General features: G+C 35.9%; 1 protein-coding gene and 1 pseudogene across 1 annotated transcript in view; one reads left to right on the forward strand and one right to left on the reverse strand.

Moving 5' to 3' along the window:
• IL1RAPL1 (interleukin 1 receptor accessory protein like 1) overlaps nt 1-23,815 on the forward strand; it is a 1,253,736-nt gene that overhangs the window by 692,434 nt on the left and 537,487 nt on the right. The gene's annotated exons all lie outside the window — the stretch shown is intronic.
• Nucleotides 4,001-23,815, reverse strand: part of LOC108398806 (transcription factor SPT20 homolog pseudogene) — a 43,682-nt pseudogene continuing 23,867 nt past the window's right edge.

Raw genomic sequence — 23,815 nt, forward strand, 5'->3', positions numbered from 1 at the left:
ATTAATTTATATTAAAACAAGAATATTATTTCAGTTACTGAAGAAGTTTTGGAATTGGTTGCATTTAAGTTGATGTGATCACATTGGCTAGGAATTTTTGATACTGTATTCATTCTGAATTGAATGAATTTTCCAGATTAGTAAGCTTCTACTCTACACCAGCCACTGGGCTAACCATTGGAAGCACAGCGGTGAATTAAGCCAGATTAGCCTCCTCCTATAGCTGCAAGTCTGTTCAGGAAGAGAGCGTTTGGCACAGTAATTACTTTTGCCCTGGCTTTTAAGAATGAAAAGAACAGGAGGCCTTAAGATCAACCAGCAGGCCAACCTAGCCCATGTGGTATAGAGCTAACCCTCAAAGGCTACACTCTTCCAAATGAAATCCAAGTATTTCTAGGGTTACCACAAAGAAGTTCCTAGAAGTGTGCCACAGAGGTAATTTGAAAGGAATTCATCTCCAGAACCTCAACTTCCATATGTACTCCTGTCTAAAATTTTCTGATAAGTTACATTAGCACTTCTTTCACTTTTGAAAAGAAAGGCACACCTCTCTCCCTTCCCAAATTGCATTATTGCCCCAGGACGTAAACAGGACTTAAGCCACACAAGGGATAGTCTGAAATATTAGTTTGAAAAATCAAGGCATCTTACACTCAGAGATCTTCGTCTCCTGTCTGTCTTATAGTAAGTTCTTTTCTGGTAAGCTATTTCTGGTAAGTTTCAAGCTTGTTCCAAGTTTATATTCTTAATTCAGATCAGCCAAAGCAATATATAGCAATGATACTGAATTAAATGTAATTGGAATGTTTTATTGAGCTATCATATTTTCAAGATGCATTTGATAAAACCCAGGGATAAATTTTGCTTTCTTTTATAATTGATGTGTATTAACCCCCTAAAACAATTAAAACTTATTTAATTATATCATACCATGAACTATTTATTCCAATGATCTTATTTCATTTCTATAATATTTAATATTATCTCCTATTAACAAACTTAAATCATGGTCTGATATATAATTAGATTAAAAATCACCAGTGGTACTAGTTAAAAAAAATTCCTGGATCGCACCACATACCTATTGAATCAGAATTTCTGGGGAAAGAAGGCCCAGAAGTCTGACAGTTCAACATGCATCCAGGCTTTTCTTATCCACATTAAGTTTGAAAATTTATATTCAGGTGATAGTGATCCTTTTAAGAGAATTATATCCCATACAAATTCAGGGACAACAAAATGCTTTATAAAATCCTAAGTGTATAAAGAGCCTCTTGATGGAGGACACCCAGCACCTGACAATAATACCCAGCATGTAGTAGATTGAAAGTGAATGAATCAAAGTACGTACTCTTTCTAAGGTATTCGAAGATTGGATATAAAGGATACATCTCCCCTCTAAAATGTTAAAGATGTACTCCCTAGTTAATGTTTTTGCCGCAGTTAATCTGTTTACTTCTTCAGCTAAATTTAATTTACCAATGGAATCATAGGTAGTAAAGACATAGCAGGGTGACTTCCAGATTCCACTGCTATGATCTTCAAATGAATGAGCACTGCAGATTATTCAACCATCTGAAAAGTTCTTAATTAAGAAAACCAGTAGTGTGCATAGTAACAGCCTGTGTGTTAACCTTGTTGACACAGTGTAGAAATCCCGTGTAGACATTTTGTACAAATGAAAGAAAATGTTCTAGTTCCTCAATTGGAATTTCCAAGTAATTATAATGTAAACTGCTGCCATGTATGTCTCTTCAAAGGCTTTGGTTTATGGAGAAAAATAAGAAAATATCAAACTTTTTGATCTATGAATGTTGTTTTCATTAATTAGGTGAATATAACAGCTCTCTCATTTACCCTAATAGTCCCCCTGGAAGAAATAACATTTTTGTTTGTCTAAACAGTACTTAATGACTACTCTAAAATTAGAGTTTAAGACCTTTAGAGTGAAAAGCTCTATGTCCTTGGCTCTGATGTTGATCATGAATATTAATTTCTGATCTTAAAGTCAAGCCATGAAATTTTTATATATTGTCATACCTTTCCCTTGACAATTTTTGTAATTGTCATAATTTTCTCATCAGCAAGGGTTGTTTGTGGTATTCCTGCTTTAACAAGGCAATAAAATTGGCAGCTCTGAATTCCCTCTTTTATTTCAATGTGAGACCTATGGACTTGCTTGCTCTGAGAGGTTACTAGACCTCTGATCTTAGAAGAATTATAGTTTTTATTGGTGCCCTTCGTGATAAAGGACCCAGTCTATTTTTGTCATTATAGGTTTTAATCATTACCTTTGCTATTACTTTCCTAGTAGGTAAGATTTATGTCCACTGCTCCAGACCCCTTTTCTGTTGCTTATATAAAAATATTATTTTCCACAGGACGTCTATCATCTTCCTCAAAATTTGATTCATTCCTAGTATCTAGTCATCAAATATCAGGCTATATATGTTCAGACTGTTTATCAATATCTAACATTAAGATTATTTAGACATGCACACATACATATATACATAAACACACCTACACATACTTTTTTAATATATACAATTCAACTAGAATATTGTTCTCTTGTTTATTTCAGCAAAGATTTATTGAACACTTACTAAGCATCAGACTTACATTTTTGTCTGTGGATAGAAAGAAAAATCAACAAGACAGGAACTGGCCTGAAGATATCACACTCAACCAGGGAAGACAGACTCATAAAAACATATCTATATCACTGTTATGTCAAATGCTGTTAGACATCTAGTGATAAAGTGTTATCGCAACCAGAAAGATTCAGGGAGAGATACAAGGAACAGGGTGTATTGAGCCTGTGTGAGACAGATTTTTCTTGATAGAGAAATGGAAAGGACATTTTATTTTACACAGTGGAAGTAGCACAGTGCCAGCTATGGTGATTTGTTAAAAGGTGTTTTGAGAAGGGAAGAGTGATGGATGTATGTGACAGAATGAAGAGCGCAAGGCGATACATGGTGAGATACAGAAGATGCTAGAACGGAAGCTTGTGGGTAGACTTGAGAAGTATCTATGAGTAGATTCCCAGGCTCAGGAGTTTAATTTTTTCCTTAAGAGATGGAAACAGTGATCCAAGATGACCTAAAGGCCATTGAGAAATGTGTTCTGGATACTCAGTCACCCAGATAATTATTTAACAAATTCTTTTTGAGAGCTCTTCTTGGCCAGGTGATGGCTAAGAATCAAAGCCAAAGTGTCTGTTCTCAAGAATGTTATAGTCTTTTGAAGGACAAAATTAAGCCAACAAATAATATCTAATGTGACAGGTTATGAGAGAGGACAGAACAGAGTGTAATATATATAGATGAGTCATATAATTCAGGAAAAAATGGGGAATGGCTTCTTAAAGATATAATTGTTAAGTTCTGACACAGGAGTAAAACAGCTAGCTGAAAAAGATTCGAAAAATATAGGTGGGGAAATAGTATAAGGCTAGAATCATTGTGTATGCCTTCTAATTTTCTTTGACTATAGTAAACTCTCCATAACTTAGATTGTCCTGAGATGTAGCTACAGAAGGAATGGCTCAGTTCATGGGAGTGGGTATAAAATTACAGAGGTAACAATTTATACTCAAAGATACAGGGAGCCAGTGAAATAATTTGTGCGGATGGATGACAAAATCAGACCTGAATTTTAGGGAGATTATTTGGCAGCAGTGTATGAGGAAGTTGATTGGAGGGTTTAGAGAAACATTTAACTACAAGGTTGTCATACATTGGACTCCCCAAGAAGCAGACCCCAAGAAAACATCACTAGAGAAGGGGGCAAGTGATATGGAGAAGAGAAGGAAGCCAGTAAAATGCATATTATAAAGCCAGTTACTCCTGTGGGTAAATGGAAATTAGATCCACTGGAGAACTCAGAGGAAATGTAGATCTGTCCTCAGAGTTATCATTCCCAAAGGGAGAGGAAGCTGGGTTATTTATTGACCAACTCCTCATCTGACCCTTAGTGAGGGCTTCTTCTAAAATCATTAGCTCTCCAGCATTTCTGGTACACCCTTCTTGCAGACCAGGCTTGGTCCCATGGCCAGGCAAGAGCTCTCAAGACTGAGGGTTTCAGTTGTTTGTGAGAAGGAGCCTTCAAGCCATATGGGTGGGGTACTAGCATCATCAGCTACAAGGGCTAAACAGATGGGAAGCATTGAGGGTCCAGACTTAGGCCATAATAGTGGGACTCCAGAGAAGGCCAGTTCTCTACTTTAGCATATGTTTGAAATTCTTCATAATTAAAAACATTTAAGGACGGAACTAGTTAAAATAGCCCTCAAATTCTCATTTTTGTAGCATTTATCTCTTTCATATATCAGTAAGCTATGGTTACATAACAAATCACCTCAAAAGCCAGTGGATTAAAACTGTAAGTATTTGATATTGATCATTAGTCTGTGGATTATCTGGGCTCTCTCACGCATCTGCTGTCAACTGTAGGTTAATAGGAAGTTCTCTTCATTGTATGTGTAATCTCCCATGTGTTTGGGTGTTATCTGTGTATAAGCTGATCTAATATGGCCTCAGTTGGTAAAATTGGGCTCATGGTCTATAGTTCTCTACAGTCTAACTATTTTTTCATCTAGAAGGATCTGGGTTAAATAGAAGCATATGAGGCCTCTTGATGCCTAGGCTCAGAACTGGCACACTGTTTTAAAATGTGCCACATTCTGTTTGCCAAAACAAGTCATTAAGCCAACCCAGACTCAAGGAGTAGAAAAGTAGACTACTTGTTGGGAGGAACTACAAAGTGGCATCGCTTTGGATGCGTGGATACAAGGGAGCCAGAAATTGGAGCCATTAATGCAATCAATTTAACATGTAAGTATTTATTACCTTTAAATCAACTGCTCCTTATATCCTGATATTTTACAAATTTGCATGTCTACCCCCAACCATCCGTCCAGCTTTAACTTGTCTACTGGTCACCTATTCTTGGATTTCCCATAAGCACCTCCTATTCAATGGCCAGTGTTTATTTCTTCTTCCCTAAAACCTTCTAATTGCTTCAATCTCTCTCTTTCTGTACAATCAATGTCATTTCTATCCAAACATCTGTCCATCTATTCACCTACTCATCCTTCTATCCATTGTTTAATTCAGTAAATACGTATTGCATACCTGTTAAGTGGCTAGCACTGGGCTAATCACTGAAGACTCTAAGAACCAGCAGAAAACAGAAATAGCCTCTGCCATCATAGGTCTTACAGAAAAAAATCAAGAAACACAATCAGAAATCACGAAATATACATGTAAATTTACAATTATAACAGCTGTTAAACAAGAAAGATACATGATGTTATATGAAATTATAATCAATTCTGAGTTTGTGATGATTTGACTAATCAAATCTGGGTCTTGGAGTGAAGAGATATAGCATAACCCTCAGCCAACCCATGGCAGACCTATAGCATGACCAAGAAATAAACCTTTGTTCTTAAAAGCCAATAAGATTTGGAGTTCCTTTGTAATCTAGCCTATTCTGATGAACATATATGGTGTCATGATGAGTTATTCTCATATATCTTAAAGACATGAAGATCGATGGCAGAGCAGAGAGGAGGAAATCTTTATACCAAGTTCCAAAGCCTTCCTTGAACTAGACTGGAAAAGGAGAGAAAGAGGGTAAAAGATTACAGAACCAACTAGCCTACATTTCCAAATGACAGGATTCTGGAGAAGAGAGTGGATGAGTTATTATTTAGGAGCACAATAGGAAGCAAGAACACCAGCCCCAGTAACAGCCTCCACAGGGCAGACTGTGAGGAAATAAATAGAGACCACTTGGGATGGATGCAGAGGAAGTGAGAATCAGAGGAGAGCCAGCTTTTATTGGGTTAATGCCAGGAAGAGAAGAGGATGTTGAGGATTTAGGGTAGTTACGTGATGTGAAAATAATTACAGCAGAGGGTATAGTGAAAGAGTTTAAGACATGGGGTATGTGTGGGCACTGGATGTGAATGAATGCATGAGTGAATGAATGAATGAATCAAAGATCAGTATGGAGATGCTAGTTCAGTAAAGGCATATGTGTTTTAGGGGAAGGGATGCTTACAGTTTGAGCGTAAGTTCATGAAATTAGGGGTGACAGCATGATGAATTTAGTCTCACTATCTCCTTGAGGAGGATGACTCACTTGGTTGAGGTGCTGGCAGGCCCAGAGGCCATAGGAACCATATGCTTTTCATGCCAGGTTGAGAGTGAACTTCAGGTCTCAGTGTCTATTACTACCCCACAATCTAATCTCTCATTCATTCCCACATGTTTAATTGCTTCCCATCCAGCTATTAGATATTTGTATTCCCTACTGCTTATAAAGTAATATTTATAAAATATAAATCTGAACTGGTTATTTCCTGTTTAAAAATCCTTCAGGGATTCCTCAGCTATTCAGGATAAAATTTAAATTTTGTTAAAGCACAAAGGCTCTTTATCATCTCCTGTAGCTGCTACTCTGGTATGCCCTCAAGCAACAGTCCCCTACTCATTTTTCATATCAGCTGTTCAGAACTGCTTTAAGTTTCTTAAAGTTTCCTTTTTTCATGTTCTGCTGGTATCTGCTGTTCAAATTATCAGCAGTCCCTGTCCCACCCTCTTCATTTGAGTCAACTCTTTTCCAAACTATAGTCTGACATAATGACCCTTTGCATGTATTTCTCTAATGCTCTTTTGAAGTAATTCAATTAATTTATCTTAAAGCCTCAGAAATACCTTGTCAAGTAGTGGTCAAGCAGCTTATTTCCCATTTTTTCCATTAATTATTTTTTTCCTGAAAATTATGAAGGCATTAATTTATTTCCTTTGGAAATTTTCCCTTTTATTTATCACCACTAAAATAATCACAATGCATACAAATAGCTTAATGAATTTAAATACATTTTGATGCAACAAGGAGATGAGTGAAGCAAAATAGGAGATATGAATAGCCATAGCAGCAGAGAAGAAAATTCATAGATGTACAGGAAATATGATTTGGGGCTAAGATAGAACTATACATAGTGTAAAAGGGGAATGTAAGAGTGTCAAATTTGAGTCATCACGTGGACTTGAAGCAAGTGAACACACAATTGCAGAAGTTTATTTCGATAAATGAACAGCTTTATCACCATTTGTACATTTTTTCCCCCTGGATGGCAACCTTCGTAAATTCTCTACAACCTTTATAAATTCTTTACAGGCACTTATCTCATTTTACAATTCAGATGTAAGATATAATGTAAGATGTCCAATGTTGTAAGAGACGCAATCAATATCTGTACCAATAAACTATGACACAATACTTTCTTATCACAGCAATTGTAAAAGACATCCCAGTTTCAGAGATGATAAAATATGAGCAACATTTGCATCTTAGAGTTGATGAAGTCTATAAATTGATGAAAACAGACAAGTAACTAAATGATTAAATACATGGTATTTAAAAACTTCCAGAGGAAATAACACCAGGACTTGGACAAACCTGGAAAAAAAATAATTTAAAAAAAATCACTGAAATTGCTTGACCATTATTTGACAAGATGTTTCTAAAACCTTCAGAGTGTTAATTTACTTCAAAATGCATCGTGAAGATTATTATCTCAGATTCTGTAAAGTGAGACGTTAACTTGTAGCAAACTGATAAATTGTAAATTATTTTTGTCTGTGACAGGTGCAAATTAATTATCTTTAGAAGAAAAGAAAACCCCAAAGGTTATCATTTTATTGCCCTCTAGGACGTAAGCCAGTTTTGTGTCTAACTTTGCAATTTTATTCCAGCATTTTTTCTTTTGTCAAAGAGATATTGCACCAGATACTTGTTAAAAACAGTACGAACACTTCATTTAAGACTAATGCAATCGGGGCAGATTGAACTCAACTCCATAGAAGTGAAAGGCAGGCGAGTGTTTAAGCAGGGGAGTGAGCTATTTGAAAAGTACTGAAGGACATTAAGAGGAAGGTCGGTCAGTGTGCTGGGCCATGTGTGTTGCTAATTGGTGCTTATCTAAGTTAGACTCCTACTCTACCACAGCAATTGGGAGACTGGGGTGCTACCTTCTTGATTGTATTTCAAAGGGATGGCTCCCAGGGGCTTGAGAAAGACTTTCCTGGATCGTAGATTTACATCTCAAAGAGACAGAACAAGAATTTACAATTGAAAGTTTTCTAAAGTAAGTGCTCTAAGAAAAGGAAGGTGGGGAATGAGAGCCTATAATCTTGAAGAAACCTGTCTAAAGTTTAGTCAAGCTAAGGGAAATCTTAAGGCCATCTTGGTCAATTTCACTGATAGATGCCAGTCTCTGGTGTTCTTTTAGGAGTAATTTTGTCCTCCTCCTGGTTCTCTTTAAACCTTTGACATGTGTTCACTGCATATTTGTATGAGTTTAATGTTTTACATTTTTGAAAATTGTATTACAGCTTTTTTTCCCTATAATAGTCGATAGAACAAACAGAAATCAAAGACACTGAAACCAGAAAACAAAACAAAGAAAAATAGCAAGAAAAAGACACATTCAAACACAGATTTAGAAAGGGCAAAAAAAATCATTTCTGGAATCTGACTTACGACAGCATGGGGAAGGCTAATGGAGTAAGGAGAAGAAGAAATGGGAATAATTGTCTTTGCAATGTGAACATTAGCATAATGGGGAGCAATGAATAAGAAGCATGACAATGTTAAGTATTTTATGTCATTGTCCCAAGAGGCACTCATATGAGAAATCACACCACACACACAAAAAGTTCAAATCATAAGAAGTGTATATAACAAAATGAGAGAGCTCAATAGGATCAGACAGTAAATAATTTATTTCCACCTCTGAAGTAGCTTCTCATTCCCTTCCTGAAGTTTCTTTGTAAATTCAAAAGTTAACTTGAAATCTGACTCAGACATAAAAGAAGTTTGCAGCACTTATTTTTCTATTGCCAGGAGAAATATTTATTTTGATCTATTTAAATCCTTCCAGGCATTCCAATTTATTTAAATTTATAAAAGTCTTTCTCTGATGCTGCTCTAAGTTTATCATTTCATTGAGAAAATCAACTGAAAAATCTAATTTCCATTTCCTAAATTACTATTTTCCCCCACAAACTTTGTAGGACTTAATCCAAATGATTGGAGTGAAATGAAGTATGGCAAATTGCCTTCTAGAGGGACTCTTCACAATTAGAAATTGCCAGAAGTAGAGATCAAAACAGTATATAATGCTTTTAAAACTAGCTCATAGATAATGTTGCATAAAGCTTTTGCTTTGACTACTTTTTGTCTCACAATTATTTTTACCAAGTTCCAAGTATAAAAGACATTTTGTGTATAATAGGCACTCAATAAATGAAGGTTAAATTTTAAAAGCAACTACCTGCTTTTTTTCCAGTCTAAATGTAATCAATAGGAATCAGCAGTAAAGAATATGGCACAGTTGCATTACTTTACAGTAGTCTAAAAAATTCCCATAATAGAGACATTTCAGAAACAAAGCTTTCCAAAGAATGTTTTCAGGAATAATGGTATCTCTAGGTCAATGCATTTAGCAGTATCTGATAGAACTTTATGTAAATGAAATATTCTATACCTGTGCTGTCCAATATAGTAACCAAATTAATTTAAATAGCCATATGTTGCTGCTGGCTACCATACTGAATAACACAGCCTTCTTTGGTGTGTTCTTCAAGAATAAATAAAAATGTTGAAATTTCTCTTTTTGAAAAACAAAAATTTCCTTCACCAAGTTGTCGGGTGAAATCAGCATGGCTGTTGTATTAAGAAAGATAGAGTTTATTCAGAGTCTTACGAAGGTCCATGACCTGGGAGGTTAGTCAGAAAGTTCTGAGTGACTGCTCCATAGCTCTTTACGTGGAGACAGTTTAGATGCATTTTATAGCAGTGACTGCATATAGGAAAGAGTTTACATCTATCCGTACATGAAGCAGTGTGTCAAGGAATATATTTGACTTAATGGAACCAACTATGCCCATTCTGGTGCCGTCATGTGTTCGAGGAGGCAAGGGTTAGGATTGTCACTAGTTCTCCTAAAGAATTCTGTCAAGGACATGAGAACCAGGGTCCTGTTCAGCTTTGTATTCTGGAACTTCCAAGGTTGTTACTTTTCTTGGCTGTGGATGAGGGGCTGTGGCAATCTTGCTGACACAGGTGGGAATGGCTGTATGGCATCTTCACAGCACAGCATGAGTTGTCCTGGCTGACTTAGGGCCTCTACAGCTTGCACAGCTCCTCTTGCCTGTGGGACCACCATGGGGGACCATAAACTTTCATTTTATTTCACATAGCCTTTCCCAAATGTAGTTGAGCAACTTAGTTTCCATCTGAGTAAAAGATAAGGGCACATTTCTTTTTTAATCAACAATAAAAAGTAATAATGTGCTTAAGGCTATTGACACATTATTCCATGTTTTATTTGCTAGTGACATATATTCACTCACCTAACATTTATTGAGCAATATGGTGGGCACTTGATTAATAAGTTTTTTATATTGAGTACATACAATAAAATGCATAAATCTCAATCAGTGTACAGCTTGATGAATTTTGACATGCATATATACTCATGTAATTGTTGAGATACTCAACATGAATTGTCTCATTCATTCACTAAACTCCTTCTAATGGGCGGGGCACATCAGTAAAGAAATAATTACATGAAGTCTGGAAAATTCCAAGACATACGGAGGACTATGGGAATACAGAGGTGAGCATATATAATCAAGATTTGTCTTGCGGAAACTTTCTGGAGGGGGACTGGAGGACAAATCATATACTGGTGAAAAAGAGGGCCTGCTTTCATATTTTATTTCTCTGAGTTATTTCCCCAGAGTTTGCTACTTAACCTGTCTTATTCAAGCTAAGACCTTGGACCATAATCTATGTGCAGGTATTTGTGGGTTTTTAAGTCAAAGGGATTAGTCCAGTTTTTACAAGTCGGTTCTAGAATGACACACAATAAACATTTTCTCCTTCCTTTCTGCCACCTCCAGTCAATCTCCCTGTCCAAACCCCTTCACACTCCAACATACACCAAAGAAACATGGGTCATACTTATTTGAAAAGTATTACTGCTAATTACATTCAGGAGAGTAAAAGCCATTAATAGAAACAATAACCACAGGAAGGTTTACATTTTTTTTATTTTGGTATCATTAATCTACAATTACATGAGCAACATTATGTTTACTAGAGTACCCCCATCATTAAGTCCCCCCCACATACCCCATTACAGTCACTGTCCATCAGCATAGTAAGATGCTATAGAATCACTACTTTTCTTCTCTGTGTTCTACAGCCCTCTCTGTGCCCCCCCCATGCAAATTATGGTGCCCCCTTTCTCCCTCCCTTATCCCTCCCTTCCCACCCATCCTCCTCAGTCCCTTTCCCTTTGGTAACTGTTAGTCCATTCTTGGGTTCTGTGATTCTGCTGCTGTTTTGTTCCTTCAGTTTTTCCTTTGTTCTTATACTCCACATGTGAGTGAAATCATTTGATACTTGTCTTGCTCCGCCTGTCTTTATTTCACTGAGCATAATACCCTCTAGCTCCATCCATGTTGTTGCAAATGGTAGGATTTGTTTTATTTTTATGGCTGAATAATATTCCATTGTGTATATGTACCACCTCTTCTTTATCCATTCATCTACTGATGGACACTTAGGCTGCTTCCATTTCTTGGCTATTGTAAATAGTGCTGCGATAAACATAGGGGTGCATATGTCTTTTTCAAACCGGGCTGCTGCATTCTTAGGGTAAATTCCTGGGAGTGGAATTCCTGGGTCAAATGGTATTTCTATTTTTAGTGTTTTGAGGAACCCCCATACTGCTTTCCACAATGGTTGAACTAATTTACATTCCCACCAGCAGTGTAGGAGGGTTCCCTTTCTGCACATCTGCACCAACATTTGTTGTTGTTTGTCTTTTGGATGGCGGCCCTCCTAACTGGTGTGAGGTGATATCTCATTGTGGTTTTAATTTGCATTTCTCTGATGATTAACGATGAGGAGCATCTTTTCATGTGCCTGTTGGCCATCAGAATTTCTTCATTGGAGAAGTGTTTGTTCAAATCCTCTGTCCACTTTTTAATTGGATTATTTGCTTTTTGTTTGTTGAGGTGCATGAGCTCTTTATATATTTTGGATATCAACCCTTTATCGGATCTTTCACTTATGAATATATTCTCCCATGCTGTAGGATGCCTTTTTGTTCTATTGTTGGTGTCCTTTGCTGTACAGAAGCTTTACAGCTTGATATAGTCCCACTTGTTCATTTTTGCTTTTATTTCCCTTTCCTGGGAAGATATGTTCATGAAAAAGTTGCTCATGTTTATGTCTAATAGATTTTTGCCTATGTTTTTTTCTAAGAGTTTTATGGTTTCATGACTTACATTCAGGTCTTTGATCCATTTTGAATTTACTTTTGTGTATGGGGTTATACAGTGATCCAGTTTCATATTCTCACATGTAGCTGTCCAGTTTTGCCAACACCAGCTGTTGAAGAGGCTGTCATTTCCCCATTGTATGTCCATGACTCCTCTATCATATATTAATTGACCATACATGTTTGGGTTAATATCTGGACTCTCTATTCTGTTCCACTGGTCTGTGGCTCTGTTCTTGTGCCAGTACCAAATTGTCTTGATTACTGTGGCTTTGTAATAGAGCTTGAAGTTGGGGAGTGAGATCCCCCCACTTTATTCTTCCTTTTCAGGATTGCTTTGGCTATTCGGGGTCTTTGGTGTTTCCATATGAATTTTTGAACTATTTGTTCCAGTTCGTTGAAGAAAGTTGTTGGTGATGTGATAGGGATTGCATCAAATCTGTATATTGCTTTGGGCAGGATGGCCATTTTGACAATATTAATTCTTCCTAGCCAAGAGCATGGGATGAGTTTCCATTTGCTAGTGTCCTCTTTAATCTCTCTTAAGAGTGTCTTATAGTTTTCAGGGTATAGGTCTTTCACTTCCTTGATTAGTTTCATTCCTAGGTATTTTATTCTTTTTGATGCAATTGTGAATAGAATTGTTTTCCTGGTTTCTCTTTCTGCTAGTTCATCATTAGTGTATAGGAGTGCAACAGATTTCTGTGTGAAGATTTACATTTTTGTATATAATCTATAGTGTCCTCCAAATAACCTTCAAAATTTTGACCTCAGAGCAGTAGCAGGCCTTCCATCTTTTAGTCCTTAATAAAACATGGACCACACATGCATGCACTCATGCACACAGATATGTATATCCTGTAAGACGGACTGAAATTTTACCAACTAAGTTTGTTTTATTATTCTGTCTTTTTCCAATTTCAACAACCTCCAACTGATTTCCTTGGATTCTCCTTTCTTTCTTAATCTATTCTCAGCAAAGTAAGGGATATTCTAAAATAACACATTTCATGAAACCTCTCCCAAGATGAAACTCTTTAAGAATTTCTCAGTGTTTTTTTAAGACAAATTCCATAGCCATTAGAGTAATTTAGAATTCCTTGTAAGATGTAGTGCAAACATACTCTTCCAACCTAAGAACTAAACATCCTGGAACAGTGTCTAGTACATAGTAATCACCCAATCAGTGTTAGCAGTTATTTTAGGAAATGGTTCTCTGTACAGAAAGCCTAAAAAGGTGGCACACTGTGAGATTAGGGAAGTAATACAAAGTGCGGTAAATGTGCAAAAGAAAAGCAAATCCTAGAAATGTTACTAAGAACTCACCATCCCTAACACCACTAACCGACTCCTCTAACCCTGCCCTCAGCCTACATACTTTTTAGCTTCACAGAATGAAGTCTCTCCATCCATATCAAAACCTTGCTTTTTTCACATATCAGTGTATACTTAGAATTACCTTGTCAAGATACACTTTTATCCTAAAAAGCATGTTAGGATACAGTTGTATAAATATTTTTAAAAAGAGGTCCCATCAGACTAATTGGAATTTTCCTAGCTAATTTTATTTTATTAACAGAGACAGTGTAGGGAAGTTTTCACAAACTCAGGTCTAGGAAAGGATTCATCCCGGACTTTAAAGTGAGTGCCTTTAATGAGTCTCAACTTCCCCAAATAATCACCATTATAACACATTCATCAAGCAAAATTGAGTTTATTACTTAGTGCAATAAAGGAGACACTTTACTGCACTAAGTAATAGTAGATTTTCAGAAGACAGAGGTTGAGGGCAGATATGTATGGGATTTGGGGGCTTTGGGTTCAAGTAGATTAAAGGAGGCATTGGAATGCAGTTATCAGACTGAAACTGAGCAAAGTGAGTCCAGGATTTTGGAGTAAATCTTGATGAGTAAAAAGCTGTTGGTAAATGAGAAGATTCATCCAGTTGAACAATCCATTTTCAAAAAAGGTGGCTTTTACCTCAGATAAACAACTTACTGTCTTGTCTTGAAACAGAACTAGTTGGCCACTATATAGTTCAGATGAATATATTTTCAGGAATTTCCTGAAGGTACCAATGAAGTTGTATGTTAGTTTACAGCATTATTTCTTGGAAGAGGTTTCTTTGAACAGAGAGTAAAGTTATATTTATAGAGGGGCCTTGAAAATTAAACTATCTGGTTGACAACTTCTTTGATTTATTCTGTTATAAAATGGGAGCACCATGGTACCTTTTTATTTTTTGAGAACTCAGTGAAATAAGGTGTACAATGTTCTTAGGGTGTTTGTCCTTAATAAAAGTACAATGACTGTAGGGTACCATCTATTTTTAATCAACTGTTTCCAATGTAGCAATTCATTCTTTTTCTCACTCATTTTAAAATATCCACCAAAATGCTGTGTGGTATGTGCTTTGCCATGTGTTGGGGGCACAGAGGTGAAAGGGCCAAGCACTCAAATACTACTATGTTCACACTCATAGGCATATTACCCTATGACACAGACAGTGCTGCCCAAAAAATAGGAATGACATTCTAAGGCATCCCAGAAGATTTACCAAAGTCTGAAAAACCTGGTAGTTAACCTGGGCCTTGAAGGATAGGCTGTAATCCATGAGACAACTTAAGGTCAGAGGCTCATTCCAGGCTAAGGGAAAAGAAGTAGGCTAGGAGCTGTTACTTCCCATGGTGAGTTCCAGATGCAAGGAGAAAGTGGGATTCCAGATGGAGCAGCAGATGAACATGGATAAGAACAGTATAATAAATAATAATAGAATTCAATAGATAATAACATTAATCCATGTTTTCAGTAAACATTTTAAGTTGATTCCAACCAATGGGTCAAGGGTTTTTTATACCGAGGTAAGGAATTGGGCTTCTATCTTACATGGTCTAGGGGTTAGCAAATATTTTTGCACACTAGTCACATGGAAAGACTTTTATAATTGTCCAGGTTCTGTTCAAACTTCCCTGAAATTCTGATTTCATTGATCTAGGATGGAGCCTGGCACTCTCTATTTTTCAACGTGTTTGTGTTTTCCTTGTTAGTTTAAAGCTCCCCTAGTGACTCTAACATATAGGTAGGCAGAACAGAAGCTGCTTCCAGTAAAGAGTCATGACCCAATACCAATAGTCAGAAGCCCAGTATGAGTCACTGAAGCAATAGCCTTAGGGTCCATGTGCATAATTCTGGAAACAAGGAGTGGAAAGAGATTTGCTAGTGGAGCCATCCCATGAGAACCCATTTTAAGATGCAGTTCTAGCAGCAGAGAGAGAATGAATTGGGACAGAGTGAATTTTCAGTCATCCCTGATTATCTGGAGCATGGTTTCAAAGGAGAAAAAGAAAAAAGAGGCTCTTCAGATATTCCCATGGATATTGTAGTCTATTAGGGCTGAGGTAGTAGACATGAGATGAAATTCAGTCAAAAGAAAGAAGTAAATGTTGTAATAAAGTAAAGGATTGTGTTAAAGAGAGAGCAAGAGAGCTCAGTGAAGGAAGAATCCAGAGGTTGTAGTTAAAGGGGCAGGAGTAGCAGATATGGGGATGGAAATAAAGATAACTAATATAAAAAGGGGCTTCCAAACAAATCACAACCACTTCCCTAGGCATTACTTTGCTCCAGCCCAGGCACAGCTGTGTGGTCTCTCGCCTCTCTTTCTGCCTGCTCTCTCTCCTCCTGTGTGGGTAACACCAATACCCTTAGGCTATTCTCTGACTGCCTTCTTAGTTCCAAAATCTTTCCTCCACTCTTGTGGTGCAGTGAACATCCCAGAAACACAGACAATGACAATATTCATGAACTATCTCTGATGAACAACAAAAAAAGTCAAATGTGGTCAGTTTCCTAGATGACCTCAGTCAGTGAAACTTCCCTCCTGCCCCATTGCCAAAGGTCATGAATGCACTATGGAAAATGGAACATAAAGGCAGACCGAAAGCCTAAGTATACATATTTTTATTTGCGATACTGAATTATATCTGAATAATGGCTAGGCAGGATCAATGGCTGTGTTTTCTATGGGACTGTATTATAATTCTAGGAGAAGTTCTCCAGTCCTCCGCATATATTTTGAGACCTTGTGTGATAGTTGCTGAAACCCTCACTATAAGGAGATGAATTACATGGCTGCCAGCTTTTTACTGGTGTCAAGAAAAATGCTAGAAAATTTGTAAAGTGACTGTCAATGGCAGCAGTATTAACACGGCAGCGAAAGCAAGTTTCTACTTTTTAGCCCTCAAAGGTCAGGAGCGCAATGTTTTCTAGTAATTCATCTAGAGAATTAACCACCTTTGGCTTTTAAAATGTTAATCAGAGGCACTTACTTCATGAGTACTGTTATTTTCTCGCTATTTTATTTTGAAGAATATTGCTCATAGATAATTATTTGCTGGAAAATATTTTTATACATAATGGCTTGTTTAGGATAGCATCTACTGATACACAACAGAAGGATAAAAATTGTGGTAGCTGTGACAGCAATTTCAATCAGAAGGAAAAACCTTAAGGGACTTCATAGTATTTACCAAAATTTATGCTTCTGATTCCATGCTATATATTTGTTGATTTGTTTCATTTCCCAAGGGATCAGTAGTGAAAATTTAAGTAAAAGAGGGCATGATTGCACATTAAATACAATACATCTTCTGGGAAGATAGAGAAATCTTTCAGCCTTAGCAGCATTCATGTTTGTGTGTCTCTATGTATGTGCATGTATAAAATCATTCAATAATAAAGATTCCACCTTCCATTTGCATGATATTGTAAGGATTTTTTTTTTCACTTGATTTCTCATATATTCTCTCCTTTTAGTCCCTCAGCAACCGTGTATGGTAACAATAGTATATATAATACTCTTAATGAAACCCTTTGACATGCAGTATCTTTTTTGAGACAAACTGCCCATAAAGTAATATTAATATTGTTTCCATTTAAATAATGAGAAGACAAAGCCCAAATGGGATAAGTGACCTGGCAACCAGCCATTTGAGAGAACTGATACTCAAACTAGTTTTGTTAACCTAGCACTGTGCTTGTTTCATAGAAAACATTTAATAAATTATCTGAACTTTAATTCATAACTTATTAAAGGAACAGCATATGAACACCATGAGGAATTTGGGCTTTCTTTTGAAACTATGGACTGTTACATCCCGGGAGAGCTTTTCTTTGTAGTTGAATATTATCAGGAAGAGATTACTTAACTAATATGAACCATATAATCTCGCTTATATGGGAAAGCACACTATAATACAAGATTCAAGAGTCTTGAATGTTTGCATTATTTGGAAACAAGCAAGACATTTAAAAATAAAACCACTCCACATACATTTGATGTGATATTTTCCCTTTATTTCTATCAGTGTAAATCTGCCTCTCTCTAATAATTATTGGTAGGAATAAAATAAAAGGAAATTATTACAAAATAACAATAACAACAATGATCTAAGCATGCAAAGAGTTCAATGTTTGTTTTATTTCGCAGAAAGATGCCTGTGAAACTTGTATAACCAGTTGGCAGGCTCAAAGAATAACTTTATGTAAATGCAGAATGTAATTACCATTTTCACAAATTTGGTACATGTTAGAAATGTCATTTCAATCAGGCTAATCATAATATGACAGAAATAACTGTGATACCATAAGTGATAATGTTATGCTGCTCACTTTTTCTAAATTTGGTGGCAAAATATGCAAAGATAAAACTTCCAAAGAGCCAGGAAAACATGTTCAAGATTCTTCCCACTTTTAAAAATATTTTCAGGGAAATATTCCTCATTATAGATAGAGCAACAGTTATTTTGATAATCCAGTTGTTTTTAGATTAATCCCTGCTTAGAATTTTTGCCATCTTATAAGGCAAATGAAAAGAACAAGTATCAACTTTTAAGTGATAATAAAACACTTTGTTGCATTTTTCCATACATACACACACACAGACACACAGACACACACACACACACACACACGTATGCAACTTAAATATTAGTGTTGTAAATCTTGACTCTTACATGATTCTTATGGATAATGAGTTAAGTACTTAAACCAAGGAAGGACTGAGGCATAAAGCTCAATGGTGTACCCATTTATTGCATTATGAAATTGGTATGAATGTCATTTTGATGCTATCTCATTTTCTGGATCCTGATGAAGAGACAGGCTAATGGAAACATTCTTAGTTACATAACTGATTTTAATGGGTCTCACTAAGTTCATGGCATTTTTTATTTTAATCAATTTAATATTAATTTTCTAACACACTTATTCTAGGGGCTAGATTCAACAAAAGGTTTCTTAAAAGTAATCTTCCACTGGGAAGTTTCAATAAAGAGAAATAAATGTTTGTATATCATCCCAGAACTGAGAACAGCAGGGGATGAGTGTGGCAGAGAGGGCGGGGGTGCAGAAGAAAGGAATAGGCATGGCTTCTTGTTTGTTTGCTTGGCATTGAGTACAGAGTCATATTGACGACATAAATAAATGCATTTATTTTGAATACCTTAGAGGATCTTGAACTGTGTTAAGGTTAAGAATCTTGAATCTGATATTCAGCAATCCACAGGGAATTGAAAAGTTACCCAAATGTTCTGAAATTTGATGCAAATTTTATTTTATGTGCTTATGTCACTTTTTAATGGGGGAAGAACACACAATTTTTATAAGATTTTCCTAGACATACAAGACCAGCAAATAGATTCTGGATCACTTCTTTCTGTGTTAATTATACTCAGGTCCAATGGGGAAAAAAAACCCCAACATTTCTAGGGAAAAAAAGAATCTCATAAAGACCTTAATGAATTTACCTTGGTTTATGCAAGAAATGATATAAAAGGATCTTAACCCAAATATAATTCACAATAGCACAACAGAATGAAGGTGATGTTCTTTTGCTCAAGTCTAAGATTAAAATACAGATTTGAGCATGTTTAAGGCCTCACAGTTATGGAAAGAGGAAATTGGGATGATTTAATTTATATTGAGAAACTCATTATCATTATTATTAATATTGTTCTCTACAAAAATCTTAGACAAATTCCTATTCTTGTGAAAAATTAAGAGTTGGATATATTTTTTATGACTGAAACTATATAATCTCTGTAAACACAATGATACTGACCTTACACATAATTACTTTTCTCACACGTTAAAGTAACAAGTTTCTAAGGTTTCCAAATAACAATGTGAAAGATGGGGGTTTCTAAGAGGTTTTGATTGTACTCAGAAAGTCGAAAATTAAGGATCATCTGCCTTTCTTTGACTGATACCTGCTGTCACTGACACAAAATACATTGTATTCCTAAATACGAAAGAATCCGGAGAGAATTTTGCCCACAGATGGGAAGAGAATGTCCTCTAAGAAGTGGTTTGAGAGGTCTGATAGAGGTATTGTGAGTTGGATTACACGTGGTTTCCTGAGAGAGTCGTGAGTAGGAGCTCACCTACTAATGTCACCAAAGTGACATCCCTTTGTAGCAGTTTACAGTTGCTAAAGGGGAACAAACCTATACTTTAAATAAGTGGGCCCCTTGGGGTGAAGTACATTGATGAATGTTAGTAAACACAGTTACAGGAGCAGCTAAAATTCATTATAATTACTAATTTTTATGTTTTTAAAAATTACAAGCATGTGTATGAGTATATAGAATGTGTGTATGTGAGTGGTCATTCAGTGATTGTTTTCAGCACTCACCTAAGTTAGAATCATCAAAAAGAGATTTATTTCTTAAAAGGAGGTTAGATTTAATATTAATTTTCTAACACACTTATTCTAGGGGCTAGATTCAACAAAAGGTTTCTTAAAAGTAATCTTCCACTGGGAAGTTTCAATAAAGAGAAATAAATGTTTGTATAGCATCCCAGAACTGAGAACAGCGGGGGATGAGTGTGGCAGAGGGGGCGGGGGTGCAGAAGAAAGGAATAGGCGTGGCTTCTTGTTTGTTTGCTTGGTATTGAGTACAGAGTCATATTGACGACATAAATAAATGCATTTATTTTGAATACCTTAGAGGATCTTGAACTGTGTTAAGATTAAGAATCTTGAATCTGATATTCAGCAATCCATAGGGAATTGAAAAGTTACCCAAATGTTCTGAAATTTGATGCAAATTTTATTTTATGTGCTTATGTCACTTTTTAATGGGGGAAGAACACACAATTTTTATAAGATTTTCCTAGACATACAAGACCAGCAAATAGATTCTGGATCACTTCTTTCTGTGTTAATTATACTCAGGTCCAATGGGGAAAAAAAACCCCAACATTTCTAGGGAAAAAAAGAATCTCTACTTTTCTACTTTTGGAAAGAGTAATAAATTCAGACAATTATTTTCTAAGTTTGGGTTTCATTTAATAACCTAGAATCCTATAGGATGCCACTCTACCTTTTATTAGGCAACTACTCTGTGTGCACATTTCATGGAAGGTCATGGAAAACGTATGTCAATTACAGGACAGATTTTTGCTTACAAATAGAACAAATATAAGCAGGTACATAAATCAAAATATAAACAATACAAATAAATTTTAATCATTTGCTGTTAAGTAAGGCTTTCTTATTAATGTTCTGACCTTTAGAAATTGTTTTCTGAGTGATATTCCATGTTGTGAAACTTAAATGTTACAATAAAATCCATACTTGGGAGAAAACCTTCAATTTTCTAATTATATTATGAAATTAAATTAACTAAATAGTGATTCTTCATAATAGGAAAAATAATAGCAGAAGCCAAGTTCATAGATCTGCATTCTCTTGGTGTGTTTGTTATTTGTAGTCTTACACTGGGACAAGAGCTATTTGTCAATATTTACTTGTCTGAGCTCAGCTCTCTTTAATATTTCCCTAAGGGATAATTCCAAAACTGGACTATTTTCCTCAAGTCCCCATTTGACCCTTCTTCTTAACCAATATCCCTTCTGGTAAGTTTTTTAACACTTAGGACTATCACCTATGAATGCTTTTGCCTTCCCTATATCCTATTATAAATGTATTCATGACCACAAGGAGGCTTATGCTTTTTTTCTGCCTCAAGGGATAAGGGTCCCATTTTCCACTTCAGGGAGAGTCATTTCACCTGTGCCTTGGGTTCTGTCTATTCCTTTTCTCTTTCAACTCTGTGGTCATCTTCATCTGTACTTCTCCATCATGGAACTATCATTTCATTTCTCTTCTTTTCTGAGCCAGACTACTTATGGGAATAAACCTAATTCTCCCATGGCCTAGTCTTCCATTTCCTCCTAATCCACAGAAATCCAATCTCTACCCACCACTGTGCCAAAACTATTATTTTTATGATGACTGATGACTTTCATCTTGATTAATCTAGTGCATATGTGCTCGTTGTTTAGTAGGTCTGTCTCCTGCAGTTGGCACTGTTCATTACTCTGTCTCAGAAACTCTCAACACACTTGCCTCCGGTGACACCATCCTCTGGTCTCATTCTCCTGTGAACACCTTGTCAGCATTCTCCATGGGCTGCTCTTCCTCCGGGCATGCTCTAGCTATAGATGCTGCTATGCTTCCACTCCAGTTCCTTTACTCTTCTCACTCCGCCCACTCTCGGTGTCTCCACCCCTTCTCTCATCCTTTGCTTCTCCATCTGATATTTTTATGTGGTGTTTCCCCAGGCTCACCCAAACTTCATGGCCAAACTCAAAGTATCTCCCCATGTTCTTTCAGCACAGCATCCTTAGGCTCACCTAGATTAGAAACAAGGATATCTTTCTTGTTCCCCTACACCCTCACTTTTGCATTCAGTCACCAAGACTTACACATTTTGCTAAGTATTTTCTTTTGTGGCATCTCTTCTCTATCATTCCTAGCACCACACCCTGCCTCAAATATTTTATTTCTTTTCTGCTCTACTGCAACAGCACACCATTTCACATACCTGAACATGGCAAGTGCTCTTATTTAGAAAAGGATATCATTTTTGGATTTTGAAACATGCCATACATTTTAAGGTATCTATAAGATTAGTTTATTTGCTCATAATTTCTTTTTCAATCACATGAATGATTCACTAAGACTGCTTTATGTACTTGTGGCTTATATAATATGCAAATAGTTTTATTCTGTTGTTACTATTCAGTGATATTTTTAAATTATGAAATTTGCCAGTAAGGACCAAGTTATTCTACATTTAATTTTTAGAAAGACTTAATTTCTTGTAAATGTCTGCTATTGGTTTTAACATTTTTATATTTAACTCTCTGTGGACTATCTCTTAATTATTTCTTGGCTCTCTCTTTTTTTCATGTAGCATCAGAAATTCCTCCATTTTGACATATTTTTAGATTAACTTATTCATATTATGGTCATTATGCTTATCCCTCAAATATTTGATGTAGACAATTCAAAAGAATAAAGTATGACTATATGTCTCAGTCATACAGCTGATCCTTTCCAGGTGAAAAATGTGCATTTATTAATCATATTTGTCCTCACAGCAATTAGCATAGGACCTGTCACATACTAAGCACTAGATAAACATTTTTTAAGTTAATGAAGCTATCAAAGTCACCCAGGAATATAATTACAGAGGACAAAGGAAGTTTTTCACATTTTCATTTATTCACACAGCACATTCTTCCTTATCAAGTTATTTAAAATTAATTGGCAAGAATTGCCACTGTCCTGTTCTCATCCTTGTTTTGAACTTTAAAGTTTATTATTTTATGTTGCTATGTTCTTTCTACTTGAAAATTTTAAAAATCAGTCACCATGTAAAATCAGATACTATTTCAGTAAGTTGATGTATGTCACAAAGAACCATTCCTATTATGTCCTTGATCGTTTAAATACCTATATGTCTACTTATTTTCATACAAAAATATTGGCATGTCTCTGAAGACCTCATACATGTGACTATGTAGGTACGCCAAAGCTGTTCTTTCTCTTTTATGTTGTGGAGGTTAAGACTGCAGAAGGTGACAACTGGTTTCATTCAAGGCATTTTGTTGACACTTGTCTTTAAACAAAGTGTCCTGTATCATTGTATTTTTGATCAATCAATTTGTATTTAAAGGCATATTTGTGACCTTAGATCCTAGTTGAGGATAGTATCTCTCTAGTTCATTTGTATGCCTTTCCAAGGACTTCCCATTTCTGTCTAAAGAGAAAGTGTCTTGTTGTTTGAACTTACACCAAACAGAAGCAAAGTACTTAGCAGTCACTCCACTTTCAGTGTAGGATATTATATAATGTATCTTGTACATTGGCCCATTTTTCTACTTATATCTATGTTTACCTTGTAAATGTACTTTTACAAACACTTGAAAAGATTGGTACTCTTGAGAATGCATTGTTCTAAGGGTGATAGATCTATCTTGTTATGTGAACAGCCTAAAAAAGAATTATTTAATTTGCTTTAAATGTCTACACTGACTTATTTAAAGAATAACAAAACCACCATTTGTTATTCCTTGGTAGCAGTAACATTACAG

The sequence above is a fragment of the Manis javanica genome, chromosome X (assembly GCF_040802235.1).
Source record: "Manis javanica isolate MJ-LG chromosome X, MJ_LKY, whole genome shotgun sequence".
NCBI classification, from domain to species: Eukaryota; Metazoa; Chordata; class Mammalia; order Pholidota; family Manidae; genus Manis; species Manis javanica.